Source organism: Chelonia mydas, chromosome 1 (assembly GCF_015237465.2).
Source record: "Chelonia mydas isolate rCheMyd1 chromosome 1, rCheMyd1.pri.v2, whole genome shotgun sequence".
Classification (NCBI taxonomy): Eukaryota; Metazoa; Chordata; order Testudines; family Cheloniidae; genus Chelonia; species Chelonia mydas.
Genome location: NC_057849.1, coordinates 174,506,650 through 174,519,418, shown reverse-complemented (window position 1 = coordinate 174,519,418; position 12,769 = coordinate 174,506,650). Strand labels below are relative to the sequence as shown.

Here is a 12,769-nt window from a genome sequence, read left to right as displayed (position 1 = left end):
ACCAATTTGAATGATTTTTTGAGAAGTTGTAAACATTTTTGTTAACAAAACCTTACGGAGCATAAAGACATCCATGTTATATAAATATATGGAGAGCCGATTCCAGCGGCACACCACCTGGCACATTTTGGGAGAAAGGCTCCCTCATACTCAGATCGCCACCATGCACTGGGTTGTTCCCAAAAAACAGCTGAGAGAGCAGCCTTAAGAGTGCATCTGCTGATATGGCCCCCAAGGGACAGAGGTGCTAGAATAATTTGTATAGTGGGGATGCTGAGAGATATTGAACCAAAATGTAAACCCTGTATATATTATGGAAACCACTTCAAGCCAGGGGGTGTGACAACACCTCCAGCAACCTTAATTCCAGCACCTATGCGAAGGGACCATCCTCGTGATTGGGGGCTGCTTGAGTACAGCAGAACTCTGGCCATGATCCTTTTCTTCCAGCTATGCTCGTGACATGCTCTCTGCACTGGGGTCAGTTGGAAGTTATAAAAGATAGGAGAATCCCCAGCTGTCCGATTCAGACAGATTTCTGCTGGCTTTGCATGACAGAGTGAAGGAAGATATACAGAATGGTGGATAGGATCTAGCCCTTCAATTTGTTTCTTTTTTTAATTCAAAATGTCTGGCTAGCTAAGTACTTAAAACCTATTAATCTGAGATCTGAGCTTGGGAAAATGAAAGATGGATGTGATGGCATGAGTTGTGTAAGTTTAATTGTGTCTGGTAAATGAGGAAGTAGACAAGACTCACTTATCACATGTGTGTCATATGAGTAAGTCAAAAAGCAAGTGAGAAGGACAAGATATTAATTTGTTTCCACCCTCTCATCCAATTCATTAATACCTCAAGTTTTAACTGTGTTAGTCCTTTTACCTACATGCCAATGATTAGAAATTTAGATTGGACTCTTAAAGCATCAAAAAGCTATGTAATAGTCACACACAATATTCTCTTGTACATTTCAACCAGGCAGGAGTTATTTATGCTATTTGAATTGAAAGCTATTGAAATTGCTCAAATATTTTCTGCAATTGTAAGCACTTTATCTGGAAGACTTGTAGCAGATAACAACCACCTATTTATGGTTTTTAAATAGTTCTTTTGATCCTGACATTTGTTAAATGTTTTCTGTTTTTAGAGGGGGAGGACTTGGGATGGGAAGGAGAAGCAATGGTAAAAAAAAAACCTTTTGATAATACCAATACTAGTTTTCCATCTACTTATTTGGGTCCTTCCCTTAATGTCCAATGACTTTAAAGTCATTTATTCTGAAAGTTCAGAAGTGAAGTCACGGACACAAATCTGATAAGTTATCTTGTTGGTAGCTGCTGAAGAAGATACAATTACCATATCACAACATATCATACAATTACCAAGAGTCATCTCTTGTTTCCTTATAAATTCCTTTTATTCTTTACTTTAACGTCTTCATTCTTTAGCTTCCCAATAGCAGGCAGGAAAGGAGAATGAAGGAGGAGCACCTAGATAGTAGAGGTTCAAATCCCATTTCTCGCTCCATACCTTGATCAAGGTGCATGGCACTGCTTGTGGGAGAAGGTGTACATCAGCTCCATCAGGGGACAATACATTTACAAGACTTACAGCTATAACAGATGTAAGCTGTATAGGCCATAGGGAATGACTCAACCAGTCCCTCCACAAAGTCAACAACTTAACTCCCACCAGATAGATAGTGCTGCTGAGCAAAATTAATATTGTTTTGTTTAACTATATAGGAGAAGATGTACAGTGAGTGCAATAATCACTCATAACAGCAGATCTTCAGCTGGTCCATTGGTCCAACAGGCTAGCTCCTGTTCATAAAAAGAAGATATGCCAGTGTTGGGACTGGATTCATCCCCCATTAAAGTAGAAAGACTTCTACTGACATTAATGGGAGTTAGATCATTCCTTTAGTGGCAATAAATGTTGAATTTTCAAAATAAATCTTTTTTTCCTTCAAGAATGTGATTGTAATTAAAGTATGCTTAGACATTCTTTTGGGGACAGAACTCAAAACTTTCTTCATTGGCCAAAACATGAGTGGAAACTTTCCTGTATTAATCTAGTGTATGAGACAAACCAAAATATTCTATTTAATGGGGGAAGAAATTATGGGGAACTTCAGACCTGAGATTCCAGAGGCCTGAATCCTCCCCTTTAAATTGGTTGCCCTTTGTTCCCTATAATAAACTAAACATGAACTATCTAGCTAAGAAGAAGAAGTAGTCCTTACATTTCATAATGTATTATCATCTGACATTGAATTTGAGACTTGGGGCTGAAGAATAAAATTTGCATAGTGTGGCTTTGATTCATGGTTTGGAAAAAAGTTTAATATTGCATGATCCTTCAATGACTTTTGAAAAGAGGTTCCAAGGAGACTATGAATGAAAATGGAGCATTCTGTTAATATATCATTCATAGACAAGGAAAAGATGTAATCTCTAATAGAGTGTTAGTTTTCTATGTGTGCATCTCATAAATCCCAGACAAATACACAAAAGGCATTTCATTACAAATTAGTTATAGACAGAGGGAGAGAAAAAGAGAGAAGGGTGACACTACCTGTACCAAACATCTAAATACTATTAATCATGTTTAAGGAAAAAAGAAAGAAAGAACTGGCTTTAGTAAAACATTAACTAAGTCTTGTAACTTGATTTTGGCCTTCCTAGTTAATTGATTTTAAAAAATATTTCCCTAGAACTTTCATGATGAGCTGAATTTAAAAAAATAATTGGCTAGTTTTCCATTGTAGTTATGAATCTCACCCATTTTGATCATAGATACCTAGAGCCAAATTTTCAAAGGTATTTAGGTGCATAAAGATACAGAGAGGCACCTATGGGGATTTTTAAAAATACCTAGGCACCTAGCTCCCATGGGAATGTAGGTACTTTTGTAAATGCCACTAGATTACTATCTGCATCTTTAGGCACCTAAATATCTTAAAATCTGACGCCTTAGTGCTTACTGAAGTAAAATATTGAGCTGCTGGTAAGGAGGATAGATTAAGCTACATTTATATGGAAGTTGTTCTTAGGAAACCTAACACATCATAAAGTGATGTTGATTGAATTCATTAGATAGTTGTGTAATTTTATTTTCTATTGTTTTCTTTATTCTGTACTTTTTCTGCAAGAATTAAAAAAACAAGGAAGTTGTGACATAACAATGGTATAATAATTTGTTTAAAAGAGAGAACATTTTGGCTTGGTATTACACATAATTTAGTGGCATTTTACCCTTACTCTCTCCTGGATCTCTTCTTTTTCGGACTCTTACTGCATGCTTTTCGCTTGTTAGATGATTAGGTCCCAATTTGGGAAGGTATTTAAGCATGCACATCTTTAAGCATGTCAATAGTCCCATTCCCATCAGTGGGATTTAGTGACCATACCTGAAATATAGTCAATGACAAGAGTTCATAGTAAGGGGTCACTGACACCCAGTAGAGTGTTATGAATACAACTGCTTTGTGTAACACAGGTAAAGTGACCAAGACACCCAGAAATGTTCCAGTTTTTCCATATCAGCAATTAAAACTTGTTTTTTTTATATAACTACAACATGTTTCATCAAAGCATATTGTTGATCCAGGGGAGTTTTCTTTGTGTTTACCAGCAACAACCTGCCCAGTGGTACATATATTCAGTGTGATGTGTTCAGTGTATGGAATGATTAAGAAGTCGTTTCTGTGCTCAAAGTGAATGCTAATGACACTTTTTCCGTGCTCCATGGTAAACTCATTAAAAAGACTGTTACTGGGGGAAAATGCACTCCAGCAACAATAGTGCAGCTGTTGACTTGTTGAGTAGAAGCTGGTAGTTGTGACATAAGTACACAATTAAAACAAAAGAACAAAACAAAACAGTTGTCCTTTTTCGATTGATTTCACGTGCCTAAAAACCTCTCCACAAACATGTCCTGGTTCTATTTTGAAAATAAGGTGCACTGCACATTTGCTGCATGTATAATAGGTGGCACTGAGCACATATCTGAAAGCGTATTAATATACAACATAGTGACTAAATACCCTAAACTATGCACCTCTGGATTTAAACGGAAGCACTCATGTTGTCCGCCTACCTATTTCACTTCGAGTGGTAGCTTCCACAATTCCAGTTAAGTGAAATACTGTAATTACCAAAGATCAATGAGTTTTTTTCCTCCCCCATCATTCCCTACTATTATACATTAGGTAGAATATAGAAGCAGTTTCTTGATTTCCTGAGTATATAATTTTCAGTATAGGTTAGAAAGCCTTTTATACCTACAGCTGACCGGTGCCAATACAGACAAGGTTAGTTGTGACCAAATCATTGCATTCTGATATGAATGTTAAAGGAGTTGGTGGTTTAGTCCCATACCTAAAGGACAGGCATCCTCAACATCACATCTGGCAGATTTTTTGGCAGTCGCAGGAGAGAGAACAAGAATGAAAGCACTGAGCCTAAATTACACCTCTTTGTCTAGAACTGGTTTCTAGAGATAGTTGGAAAATGGAAAAATAATTTAGCAATAATATCAACATTTCAATGTCAATTCAATTTTTCAGGTTTCCAACTGGAACAATTTTTCAATTTAAAAAAAAACAGGAAACATATTTTTAAATTTAGTTTCACCTGTTTCTCTTGTTTTGCCATTAAGAGTAATAAAATATATGCTGTCCAGTTTCTCACTTTCTCTCTTTTGGTACCCTGTGACTTTTCAAAACTTCTTCAAATTTGGAAAAGTTAGAGTGGCAGAATTAAGAGTTTCATTTTTCCTTTTGCCACTCTAGAAAAATTACAGATTTGAAAAAAGTTTTAAAAAATAAGTGGAAGAAAAAAAACTTCTCGAATCATTCATTCAGTTATATTCAGTGGGGGAAAAGAGGGTAAAAGGTGGGAAATAAAATAAATATCCTAGTAATTTGAAAATTTTGACAAAAATGAAAAATATTTTAAAAAAGGGTGTTTATGGAAATTTTCCGTTTCAATGAATGGTCATTATTTCAGTGGAAAAAAAGTTATGAAAAAATAAATTTTGACCCAGCTTGTGTGTCTGTCTAGGATAGAGCTGAGGTGAATTAGCAAAGTGTGTTAGAAAGCTTTAACTGCTACTACCTATGTTGTATTTATTCTATGTTCAGACTTTCATATGCACTAGAAGAAAAGGAGGACTTGTGGCACCTTAGAGACTAACCAATTTATCTGAGCATAAGCTTTCATGAGCTACAGCTCACTTCACGAAAGCCTATGCTCAAATAAATTTGTTAGTCTCGAAGGTGCCACAAGTACTCCTTTTCTTTTTTTGGATACAGACTAACACGGCTGTTACTCTGAAACCTGTCAACATGCACTAAAGAGACTTTTAGCACTTTAGCCTCTGCTCTCCTTGCTTCTGCATTTAGTTCTTACCTGGGGTTTTCTCTCAACATCAGCTTTTTCAATACAATGACATTGGGCTTAAGAGTAGTGTGCTTGAGGCATGATGAGTCAAGTTAGAGCCTTGTTTCAGTCCTTGCAGTTTATTAAAGGAACTAGCCTCAAGCTCTGCAATGAGCTTCTGAGTGAAATATTCATTAGCTAATCAACTATGATGCCTTTTTTAAAAAAACAGTTTAAGTTACGTTGCGCCAGACTCTTCCCTAACCTCTCACTGTTGCTTGCCTCTACTGGAATATAGCTGAAATTTGTCTGCCTGGCATGGAAAGCTCTCTCAAAAGAATGAAATGCATTGGATACATTAGGCTTCAGCAAAGGATAAAATAGTTATCCCAGATAAAATAGTTGCATAACACACCACCGTGGAGGTCTAAGTGCCACTGGATGGTCTGGCATAACAAATGGGGGGGACAAAGCAATAGCTTTAATATTTCCATTGATTCCAGGGGCAGACACCGTATGATCGAAACACCAAATCAAAATCATCACTTTATTTTAACTACTTCAATGCATGTTTTCTCTCCAGCCCCAACTTCCACAGTGTCTTCTAGCTTCCGTAAAAGCACTTTTAAACTTCATGACTGGTGGACCAGAGTTTTGCAATCAGTTCTCCACACTGAATAAGAAAGCCGTCCCTTTTACAGCACAAGTCACAGAAAAAGGAATTAAGGAAATCTGAGATTATATCTTTTAAGGGTTGGACTCTGTACCAATTAAACAAAAGTATCAATCCTTTATTGATATGCATGCAGACTAAGAATGAGCCTGTATCAAACTAATGTGGTAATTTGTATTCAGCAGTTGTTGACTGTCAGTGCACCCTAGTACGTGAGATAAGAAATTTGTTGAACGAATGAAAAATGATCTAGGGTAAAAATAAAAAAATGCTGGTCAACAGTATTTAGCCAGAGCCTGAGCCCTGCTTAGGTTGCTTTGAAGGGGACTCTTCAGGCAGCAAAGAGCTGCCATAATGCCTCTAATACCATCTCATTGCTGGTCCACCAGAACTCAGGGAAAAAGGAGCAGGGCTAGTGCATCCCTGCATGTTATCCATCCTTGTCCAATAGAACAGACCCTTGGAGACACTGAAGGCCAGCTATGATGTTCTCATTTATTCCAAGGACCAGCCTGGCATATGACAAAGGATCAAGGAGTGCAAGGGCAATTTCAAGAATCAGTCCTATCTAGTCTTGAGCTGAGCACAGTGGGGGCTCTGGGACATTGTATATTTAATATTAGACTTGGTCAATGTTTTCTAAATTGGAGTTTGACAAAATTTTTCATCACAAATTTGAATTTTGACAAAAACAGGATGAATTTTTGCCTGCATGTTTGTGAATAATTGATTCACTTTTTTTACCAGCTCTATTAAATATAAAGCAGCAGGGGAATTAATGTCTGCTTTATGAGGGGAATTTTACTAAAAAAAGTACAGGCAAGGAACCATTCATAAAATTCTGGGCATATATTCTGATGTGGAGCATGCATACAACTAAGACAGTGCTTCTAAGAAACAGAAATAATATTCCTTCCTCTATGCTTACGGACAGTGTTGAAAAGGGGCGGGGGGGCAGCTATGCATAAAGAGACAAGATGGCCTTTACAAAGCTTCTAGTTTACCAGAGAACTCTTGTTTCATTTGCCCACCACTTCAAAACTCACTAACACACTCCCTACCTAAACGGGCTTGAGGCTTTGAGCAACCATATCACATATGTTTAACACCAGACAGTGGCTATGTGAGACTGGGAGCTGGAAGTGGTTTTCTAAAAATAGAGGCATGAGAGGAAGTTGGGGGAGCTGCATGCTCAGTAGCTTTTTGAGTGGACATCACTCAGGAATATGGTAATGCCATTATAGTTTGTTATGTGATACTATGTCAAAGACTCATGCAAGGACTATCGTTATTACAATCTATCATGTGTAAAATACTTTAAAAAAGAAGAGCTTATCCCTAGGATTTGGTAATCTCCAAGTGCACCACTCAAGCCTATCTGATAAATATGTCATGTTATATTTCTAAACAATATTTTAAAAAGTATTTAATGCTTGTGAAAGCAGTGGATTGCCGCTATTGCAGGAATTTATGTTTTGTGTGCTCTTTGGTCTCTGATTAACTTGCCAGCAGTGGTGCTACTGGTTGTCATTTATGATGGGAATTGTAATGATAAGGACACCTGTCTACTGCAGATTCATTTCACACTGGCCAAACAACCATCAGATAAATAAGTTTTGGTCGTTACTGGTCTGAGTCACAACCAAACAATATTCCCAATATTACTATCTGTCTTTATCCATCAAAATCTAACAACTCTAACAACCTTATCTGTCAGATAGCTATAGTAGGCTCTATAAATTACATGTGCATTTATATAACAGACTGCAGCCACTTTGATATAGTCATTACAATCCTGTAAATAGGAACTGGAAACATTTGTATGATACTTCCGCAGTTAGTATGGTTTACTGGATCAACTCTCATAGTTAAAAAGACTCTTAAGTTTGCAAAGTGAAGGACTGCAAAGATAGAAAATGACAAAGCTAAGCTTGCCCCATGTGGTGTATAAATTACACTTCAGTTTTTAATTACAAACCATAATGGATGATGCACTATTGATATGAATAGGAAGCTGGTACTACCTTTGTATACACCACTGGTGGACCATTACTGGAACAGTACGTTCATTTTTGAAAATCTTGGCCTATGTTCCTCTCACTGAGGCTCTATGGATTTTGAAAAACAGATCACACGTGGAAAAAAATGCATTTTCTACATTTTCTATGCTTGAAATCAGGTGACCTGTTTTCTAACTTCTTGACTAATAGTAAACATAGCAAATTGCTGCCCCAAAAGTATGAGATTTCATGTAAATGGAAATACTGGGGAAACCTCAACTACGGGCATCTTCAAACACTGATCTATAAACTATATAAATGCACACCTACATTGCACATATGCATGCACAATAGGAACATCACAATTCTTAGTACACTCCATTATTTACTAACACCTCCTGTGATGTTTAGGTATGACAGAGTTCCAAATCTTATGCAACAGATTCCAATTCCCTTACACTGAATAATACCATTTAGCATGAGTAAGATTACCAGAAACTGGCCCTGTGTGAGTAGGTAACACATATATATTATAAGCCCTAGGCACAATTGGATCATGTGAGGATGGCATTTAAGCCTTATCTCAGTTTGTCTTACGTTATAAACATTTTTATAATTTTCATATAGGTTTTTAAATATCCTGGGAATGCCATTTTCTGTGTTTTACGTTGTGACATATTTAACTATGTGGCACACTTTACAAGTACAGTAAAGGAGTGGGCAATATATATTATTCACACCTGTAGCTATAATTAAAGCTTTATAGTTATAAGTATAGCTACAGTATTGGGGATTTAGATTTGTGAACACATTATATGGTAAAATGCTCATCGACAAAACAATCTCTGTTTACAGTATTTGAATGAATCATCAAAATTAAATTAAAACCCATTAATGATAGAGACTGAGGAAACCCAAAACTTTCTAGGCTTCGGAGTGTTGAGAAATCCTCCCTGATGATTTTCCAAGAGTAGGCGATACATTGTGCCTCATTTGAACATGTCTGACGGGATATACTGTTTTTTTTTAATTGAAGATCAGGTTCCCACTGTGGTTTGAAACATTTCCATTGTAATAATCAGAGAACTATTTTTAGTATTTGTGGAATGATGCTACAGAGTCCATTGTAAATTCAGAGCATATGTTCAGTGACAAGAAACAGCAGAATCCCCTCCATTTTATGAACTGTTAATGAGTCTATAAACTGATTGTTTTGTAGCCAGAACTCTGTTACTACTGTCGTCGTCCAACATTCCAGTCTGGTTTTCTGCTGGCAAAAGTGATTGTTTCCAAAGTTAGAACTCTGTTCTTGCCTTACTTTTACCCACATAGAAGATTTTTTGCTTTTGTTCTTTTTTAAAAAAATAAAGAAATGAGACAATTCAAATACAAGTGCACTGCTGTGCTGCTTTACCACTCAGATGAGATGAAGTCAGTGTTCTCCCTTTCAGAATCTGAGAGTATCTCTGAAGAATTATAAGGATCCAAGTGGAAACTGGGGGGTACATTTGCTAAATGAGTTTTTGCCCTCCAGTTTCCATTGATTTTAATGGGACCAGCATAGCTAAAACAGCACTGAATGCTTTGACAACAGATATATACAATAGTTATCCAAAACATGGTGAAAAAAGCAGAAGTGAGCCAACAAAAATTAATATGCTGCATAGATTCCTTCTTCTATATAGAGATTTTTTGTTACGCCAGTTGTATCCAAAGGAATGGGATAAGACCACACTATATAAAAACGCAACCAACTTTAATTCAGTGAGAAACCTCACACAGCAGTACATGTCTCCCCAAGAGCTGGCAACAGATGGCATCATGCACCACCGGAACACACACACTTTCAGTTTCCCATTCCCCTAGTCTCGCTCTAAAATCACACCTCCAGCCACTGGAGGAGAGGAAGTCAATTACAGTGTTTCTTAAAGGCATACCTAATGTGTTCTGTTATGTTTGTATGTAGCATCCATCTAAGTCACCCACCTATCTTGCTACAAGATACTTGATGATAACCAGTTGAATCTCTCATTCCGTGAAGTTGCTTGACCAAACCAACTGATTTTTTTTAAACGGTCATTTAAACAGCTCACTCTCAAAAAGATATTTGTGAGACAATCCTAATTAATTGGGTCATGAACTTTTATAAGGTCCCTGTGCACTAAAGGAATACATGCTAAGCAGTACATTCTTGGTCATCCAGTTAGGCCACTAAGTCTTAAGCAGACATATTCTTTTAGGTCATTTATTGTAAAGGAGACGACAGATCATCACTTAACTGGACTGTGATAACACCTATAATGTGCTGTGCACCATACAGACACACAGGAAGAGAGAGTCCTGCCCTGAAAAGCTTGCAATCTAAAAGACAACTGCTAACAGAAGGGTGGGGGTAAGGGAAAACATAGAAGCAAAGTGCTCAGGGTAGTGGTTAGTACGTGTCTTATTTCCATGTTGTTCCATTAATTTTTATTATAGTGGCACAGTTGGGATGAAAGGGAATGGCAGAAGGAAGGTGTGAATAAATAAGAAAAAGGAAGAAGATAACATTTCGGGAGAAAAGGAAGGAAAGGCAGAGGTGGAAAACAATGTGGAGAAGTATGGAGGGCAGGGAAAGTCAGGCAGGCAGTTGGATAGTAGAAAGTTGGGAAAACAATCCATCAGCAGACAGAACAGAATGTTTAGCATACAAATTGTGAAATATAATCTTCTTCTGACATCACCAGCATCACCAATGGTGGTGGTGAAACCAAGAGATCAAGCTGAGCCTCTGCCTGCTCATCTGCTACTGCTGCCCTGGTTCCTGCTGGTGAACAACTCCTGTATGCCTGGTGGATATATTCACCCTTGGGAGTTTCTGCTCTGCCTCCCTAGCCCATGTGACTAGAGGAATGGGGGTTGCTTGCAATGGAGTTCTCACTGAGATAGGGAAGGGGACATCCTCTCCCTTGCTACTGTCAACTTCTGTCTGGTTATACCAGCTTCACCAAATTGCCAGATTTTTTCTGCTCAGCCAAAAAGATCTGTGTGTCTGCCCTTTACTATGAAACCGATAATGTAAAACTAAGGATATCTTGCTCACCCATCTTTAAATGTTACTCGCCCTGAGCATGTGGGCAAGGAAACTATTTCAAGAATACAGCCATTTACTGGACAGACAGTTTTGCCACATCATTTTGACAGGCTACTCCATTTTACTGGGGAGTAGCACGGTGTTCAAAGATGTGGATATCAATATAGCCAGTGGTTAAGACTGATTGACAGTGAGCCTCTACCCAAGTGCTGATAGGACACAGTCTATCAGTGGCCTTTCAACAAAGAAGCCGAAGCTGTTGAAACAACCACTGGAGATTGAACCAGTGGTACATCATAGAGATGGGATACCAGTAGCTGTTTAAGTGGGCAGCAAGTAGTGTCCCACCACCCTCTCCCAACACTGATGAATGAGGCAGAAGCATCTTGGAATGCCATAGTTCCTTAAGGGCTGAAACAGTCAGGACTACAAGTGTCATGGCTACCTGCAAAGATATAGTTAGCAAGCTGCAGTCTGTTCACAAAACTGACTGACAAAGTCACAACTCATGGGGGGAAAAAGTCAGGATAATCCAGCTCAAACATGGCAACTGCCTCTCCTTTATCTGTTAACATCAAGTGAAGTTCACCCCGATGCTGAGTGCTATCAAAAAGTTTACAAACCACTTAAGTCCTACATAAGCTCTGAAATCAGAGGAATCCCCTATACCAATAGTGTGATTTATGTTCTTAGTAGTTGCCACAGCTGTATCTGCCCAAGAAAATGTGCTGTTTCTTTATATGGTCAGAAAAGGGTATCTCTATGTTATTTCAGCTAAAGTATACCACTGATTTCCCTTGAAGCAAATGCAGGGCAACGTTCTGCATGTTCATTTTTTAAGAGTACTTTGCTGGGCATACCTCTATGCCAGTATGCCTAAGATCCATACCCCATAAGATGATAAAAGACACGAATGTGTTGAAATAAGTTAAATGCATTTCTGTTTAATTTAGGAGACAGTATTGTGTCTCGTTAAGACAATCATCTGCAATTTATTACATTTTAAACATTAAACTTTTCCAATCATTATTCACTAAAGATTGTAATGAACTCACTCATATATGGTTAAATAATAGCCTGATGGAAATATTTGTCACATGCAGATGCAAAAGTTTTAATATCCCTTGTTCTAAAGTGATATTCATATCAAGGTGCAAGAAATTAAGCATCAACCATGATTTAACCCACATCCACAAGTAAGTATGTTGTGATGGAAGGCCACTAGTTTGAATTAACTATGCTGTTTTAGGGCATTGTCACCTAGGCACATGTACACAAATGAGTGAAAAATTTTAATTTATCATGAAAAACATTTTTTCCAAAAACTGTGTGGGATACAAATGTACCCCAAATGTGTCACACTTATCCTATATTTTTAGTATTTATATGTACATATGTTTGCTTCTAGTGAGAGTATCTTATATTGTAATAGTGGTAAGCCAGGTTGTCTTTTTTTTTTTTTAAACACACAAATGTAATTTGCATATACTAACTGATAACACATTTTGGGGTAATGTATCCCATGAGGATATATGATGCAATAACTCATGAACTAGTGACCATCCAATTATGTTGTTTTAGGACATTGCATATGCTAATTGATAATGCATTGCTGTGACAGTGGTTGATGGAGTCACCC

The 12,769-nt window shown here is 37.5% G+C and overlaps 1 protein-coding gene across 22 annotated transcripts in view; it reads right to left on the bottom strand.

The window, feature by feature from the left end:
• The window catches only part of ROBO2 (roundabout guidance receptor 2), a 1,527,115-nt gene that overhangs the window by 632,988 nt on the left and 881,358 nt on the right, over positions 1–12,769 (bottom strand). The window lies entirely within an intron of this gene.